General features: G+C 37.4%; 1 long non-coding RNA gene across 6 annotated transcripts in view; it reads left to right on the top strand.

Annotated features, from left to right (window-relative positions):
* The window catches only part of LOC120510487, a 36,214-nt gene that overhangs the window by 12,175 nt on the left and 18,034 nt on the right, over nucleotides 1-6,005 (top strand). For all 6 annotated transcript variants that reach the window (XR_005629513.1, XR_005629511.1, XR_005629510.1 and 3 more), the window contains 2 exons: nucleotides 4,200-4,323; nucleotides 4,746-4,881. This is a non-coding gene — a long non-coding RNA (uncharacterized LOC120510487). The remainder of the gene's footprint in view (nucleotides 1-4,199; nucleotides 4,324-4,745; nucleotides 4,882-6,005) is intronic.

The raw sequence follows: 6,005 nt of genomic DNA, 5'->3' as shown, positions 1-6,005 counted from the left end.
AACCTCACATCACTATCTGCAATTCACGTAATTCATAATTTAAAAAATGCTGTGCATATCTTTATATATAATAGACTAGTTTGATAAAAATGTAAAATAAATAATAAAACTTGGAAAGGAAAAATTTCTGATTTAGAATTACTCCATAAATTCCTTCTTGATTATTAGTCAATTAGCCATTAAATTCTGTAGTAAGATTATAGAAATTCATTATTAACAAGTAATAGAAATAAATTTTTTCAGAATTCTATTACATGAAGACTACAGTTGTCTTCTAACATGGGTACACTTCAGCACAACAATGTTTAGAGTTATAATACTGATAAATGAAAGTCTATAATAAAACCAAATACTGACAGAACATTAGTAATTCAGCAACATAATTTTATAAACCATAACCTAAAATTGAAATATGTCAAATGGAAATTAGACTAAAAGTAAATCTTTCATCCAAATGAAAACTTTGGATTTTCTGTCCCAGTTCTCCTATTGAAGAAGAGCTCTGGGTAGAGACAGGTGTAGCACTTACCTAGCAGAGAGTGTGTCTGCTCCCAGGGCTGTTCCAGAGTCCTTATATATTGCTTTGGGGCTGTGCTGGGGTCAGGTAATTAGGCAGCTTGTTAAACACACCACCAATGACAGCTCATGACAGCAAACTTTCCACAGGGCTTGGAAGAGGGCCCGGATGACTAGACTAACACAACATCTGGAAAATACTCCCATTAAGAAAAACGATTACAGAAAAACTAAATAGGGACTTACTAGTCAAAACACATTTTGATTACTGAGAGAAATGAACAAATTGTCCTCAATGCAGCTGGAAGGCATTAGAGAGTATTGCAGAGCAATAAAAAATCATCAGAAGCAAATGCTGAGTGTATTTTCTTTCCTGTCAAATGGAGCTTAGGTGACAGTAGCGTGAAATGATGCAGTTTTATCTGCTACTGATGGTGTATCTTCTCCAAAAAGTTGAGAGCTAATTCATACAGACATAAGTAATTTACCACTTGCACTGAATATTTTGTACTTTCCCCTGAACTGAATGGAAACGCTGCCAAGGCATTGGCTAGAAATCAAAGAATTGAGTCAAATCACAAAGTTATTGAACATATGATATGTAAGACATCAAAAATGAATGAAAGAGGCCTTAATTGTTTTAATGGTCTTTGTGTTCATTGGTTCCAGATTTGGGATAGTGGAAATGGTCATTTGTAACTCTCAGAGACAAAGAAGGTTTTAACTGAAACTTTTACAGTCCTGACTGTTGGTCTTTAGGAGGGATCTGTTATTCAGAAATTATCCTAAAGGCCAGGGAACTTTAATACGCCTCCTTTATGATATTACTTAAGTCTCAAAGTAGTTCTGTTAACCCCAAAAATAAATATGGTATAGTACACATTGATTGCAGTTGAGGAAAGCACTTCAATGAGAATGAGTCTCTTAAGGAAAATAATGCAGAACAGGAGTGGGTTGAAACAAGTGTTTGAATGTTTCCCTCACTTGGTTCATTGACTGAACAGCTTTAGTAATTTTATGCTAGAATTTCTAATTTCTGTATTATCACAATAGAGAGATTTCCATTCAGTCTTTCTGCATTGTGTGCAGATGGAATAACTATTTACTTCAATTAAATGGAGTAACTATTACTTTACTTTGTGGGAAAGGGGAGACTGAGTTTTTATGGAGGTTATTCAAGGTCATACAAAAGAAATGTATATTACATAAAAGAAATGTATATTACATGTCTTATTATAAGAGTTTCAGGGCTGTCTTTAGTGGACTGTAAGCTTGATAAAGAAACCCTGGCTTGGGTAGAATGGTGCCTGTCTATGATTATTTGAAGCCTGGAGAAGAAGTACTTGTTAGAGTAGCCAAATAGCATCAACAAGATGAGAAGTTTCCTAGAAAAGTACTAAAATACTTAAAACTTAATTTATAATTTGATCAAGCGAAACATCTAAGACTGAATTAATGAGTGTATCCTTACTTTGAGATCCATGACATTGAGTAGATTTGTTGTCTTTTCCTGGTGCAGCTGTGAGTCCCAGTAAATACTGGGTGTCTACCTGAGGTGAATATATGTGTGTGTGTGTGTGTATATGACTCAATAAAAAAGCCCCAGAAGATCAAAATTATTATCATTTTTCTGTTAACATACCAGGGCTCAACTGAGTCATACAATTGGGTACAGATGCACTTGAAAAATGGGTACTTGTGACTGGCTGCTACCTTGTGTTGTGGATGTCCTTTTGGTAGGATTGTGTTTTTAATTTCTCTTCTGACTTGAACGTTTGGGCTGCTAGAGGTCACATGGAGTTGCAAAGTTTGAGTGAACAGAATTTCATAAGTGGATCAACAGGCTGTGAAGAGCACTTAAGAACCTTTAAATTGTAGTGTCACCGTGTCATTGAGATGGGTGGGCAGACAACACTCAGGTGGGGGCTGATCCTGACCAGCTTTTGCTGGTTTTCCCTTTGTTTTTAGGCATGGATTTTGGAATCCCGCTTTTAATTATTGTTATGGATTCTCATAGATGGCAAGAAAAGCATTCAGGGCACACGTGCTGGGCAGGGTGTGCTCCTGCTGCTGTACCCAGGTTGGAGTGCCAGGGAGAAGGGCCCAGATAGGAGTGGGGAGCTGCATGGGCAGGGGAGGGAGACCTCTGTCCCAAACACAGATATAACACAGGGAAAGCACAAAATGTTCCATCTCCTTCTTTTGATTTCAGCTGCCTTTAGGGAAACAAGACTCATTACATTTAGTCATCATTCCTGATGAGTAAATAAGGATACATGTCTTCACCAGCATTTTAATTTGTCCTAAAGAAGCACATGGGACCTAATATTGTGGTTAGTCACTCCAATCAAAAAGAGAGAACCTTATTTTTTATCTGATTTTTATTGCTTCACTTAATATCAACTGTCCAGTCATTTAATTTGGCAAGGCTTTCAGGCAAACGTAAACCCTTCATCAAACCTTGGCATGTGTATCCAAAATCTTATCTGCACTTCTAACTTCCTTAGTAGATTGCATTTTGAAAAAAAGAAGAGGTAAAGAAACGCTCTTCCTTTGCCTAGGTACTGCAATGATCCCAATCACAGCACAATTGCTGTTATTTTTTATTTCTGGATGAACAGATTCCTTACGCTGGTGCCCATGACCTGGCAGTGCCTTTTCAGGCCTTGGCTTTTCCACAAGCTCATCAGTCAGTCACATTTATGATAGTGGTCTGGGGATGTGATCATATCCACTGGGATCACATGGAAAATATAAGTCAGTGAATCCCAGACAACAGTTGTTGGGATGATCTGAGCCTGGTTTGACAGAAGCTTTACTGCTTTTTCAATTCCATCACTGATCCCCTTTGTAAACCCATTAGGATCCTCAAAATATCCTGTGACTTTTGGATGGACACTAAGTTACCTTGGGTGCTCTGAGTCCCTGGCAGGACTCGGGAAGAGCTGCTGGGCAATCCCAGCAGAAGTGATACAAACTGAGCTGAGCAAGAGGAAAGGGAAAAGGTATTTGGAGTAATGTTGTCCTGTTAAATACTCACTTATTAGTGGACCCTTATTTCACATAAAAGGAATCATAGAAGGAATGTAATTGTAAGTTAAATAAGAATGCTGGAGGTCTCACTGACATTAATAAGAAAAGTTATCAAGAATCACAGAAAACTTTTGGTCTTGCAGGAAGGATTGACAGACTTTTAGGGTTGGGGTCTTGGGGAGGCCAGGAAGGGGATGGTGTAGAGGAGGTAGAAGCTTCCATGTGGGAAAATCATGGGGTTACAGTTCTGGGACAACTGATAATTGATCAAAGGTGCTTCCTTGTCTTGCCTTCTACAGTCTGTCACTTTTTTTAAGAAAAAGGAATATTAACACCCTAGCTTTTCCATAGTTTACAAGTAGCAGTAGTAGTGCAATGAATTCTGCTGCACCAAGGCTCAAAATGCTCACATACATCATCCAGCTGATGTAAATTCAGATTTATTGTATTTCCAATTCTGAGAAAGATGAGAAATTTTTTTCAAGGTAAGAAGTGGAGAATCATATGTAAATATGACTTAGATATTATACTTGTTTTCACAGAAATCTCAGGTGAGCCCACAATGATAGGTGGAAGACTGGTAGAATCTGCCTGTCTGTATTATTTTTCTAGTACTGCCAATATCAGTAGCAGAAATCTTTTTATTTCAGAAAAGCCTTTAAACTCAGTGTAGCTGCAGACATTATGGAACATCTTGAAGAGCAGGAGGAGGAAAAGCAGATTTGCTGGCTGGTTACATCTGTGGATGTAATGGAGTTCTCTGGAGTTTTGGCCGTAAGTACATCACTTCTTTATAGATGTCATGATATTTCTCAGTGGGTCCTCACAAGTTTCTCTAAAATAATTTTAAAGGTTTTTATCCCAAAGCTAGTGCATGGATTTATCTGAGCTAGACTGGAATCTCATTTTATGTGGAATCTGTGCTCTGATTCATACAACAGGGCAGACTTAGTGGCAGAAAATTAATGGGTGAAATCTTTTGGGGAATGTCTGGCAGAACAGGACCTCATTAAATAAGAAATGTTGAACTTCTCTTTATTTTCCCCTACAGGAATTATTTCTCTCTGAACCTGGGCCTAGTGAAATGCTTATAGATTTGAATACACATAGCTGATAAAAGTGAGTTCTGTTTCATGAAAAATGTCTCTCAAAATGAAATATATTTCATATTGTTTGTTCTTTATTTATTCATACAGTGTATGGACTATTTCTACTGAATCATAACTGCAAGAAAACAAGAGGTTTAACTAAAGGAAGAAAAAAAGTCAAGTAGCATTTCAACATGAAGAATAGCTCAGGATAAGAAGAATGAAGAAAATTAACATGCAAAAGGTAAATCTAGGAGAGTAAGACATTATATATGTCTGTCTGTAATGTAGAAAATTATGTTTAGCAGTTCAACCAGAATTCTCAGTTCAACAGTAGGAGCTGAATTAGCACTGGCTCCTGGAAATCTTGGGAATTAAAGATGCAGACAATTCTTTCATTTACTTATGTCATTACCCCTTCAGGACAGATGGTAGAGACTCCCAGAAACAGTCACCATTTTTCATATGGCTGACAAATAACACCCTCAGTTTGGCAAGAGAGCAGTGAAAAGGTGTCAGACGGGTTTTTTCAGACTTGGTATGAAGTCATTTTCTTGTAACATGAAGAATCATCTTTCTTAGACATCACATTCAGGCTACCATAAATAATTCTTTTAACACATTTTCAAGCTTTCACTTCTTATGTACTCATGCAAAAATAATCTGTTTGAATGTGTGTATGCAAGGGGGGAAATCTTCCTGGAGCAGCATAATTGTACAGAAGAGAGATGAGTAGATTTTAATGTGTATGGCTCTGAGAAGAGAGTTTTCTTTCTTTTTTGGAACTTTACTGCTGTTGTTTGACTTCAGAGTGAGAACTGAATAGTAACTTCTGATGCACATTCAACAGGAAGCTCTCAAGGCTCAAATATCAAGCTCCTGTACAAAAAATTCTCCTGGCACTATTTAATACTGTATATTAATGGTAGTGGAGAAAGCTTTGGTTAAAGCTGCCAGAGGCTTGTGGAACTTTCTTTCTTTCTTACTGTAGACATTGTTTTACAGGAATCTGAATTATTTCTGTGAAATGTTCAGTGCTTCTGTCTGTTCAGATTCTGTTGTTTAAAAGACACCTACAGTGAACAAGGGTTGCCTGGGTGTTTGGCAGAGAGAATTGTCTCAGCATGATAAATCCCCTTTTCTTTGGCAGAGGTAAAAGTATTTAAAACACGAGAAAATGTTCATTTCCCCTTCAGTTTCAATGACCTTTGAAATTGTTGTATTCTCTTTTAAATGCTTTCAACATGAACTCTGCCTCTAAAAATCAGTTTTCTTCTCAGACCTCCTGCAATAGTTGCACAAGCACAGCATGATTGCAGTAGTTCCAAGCAGGGCACTGAGGTTCAGCAGCTCTGAGTTTGTACTTCA

Source organism: Passer montanus, unplaced genomic scaffold, assembly GCF_014805655.1.
Source record: "Passer montanus isolate IOZ18808 unplaced genomic scaffold, ASM1480565v1 scaffold58, whole genome shotgun sequence".
NCBI classification, from domain to species: domain Eukaryota; kingdom Metazoa; phylum Chordata; class Aves; order Passeriformes; family Passeridae; genus Passer; species Passer montanus.
The sequence above is the reverse complement of the archived record's forward strand: the minus strand, read 5'-3'. Positions and strand labels throughout refer to the sequence as shown.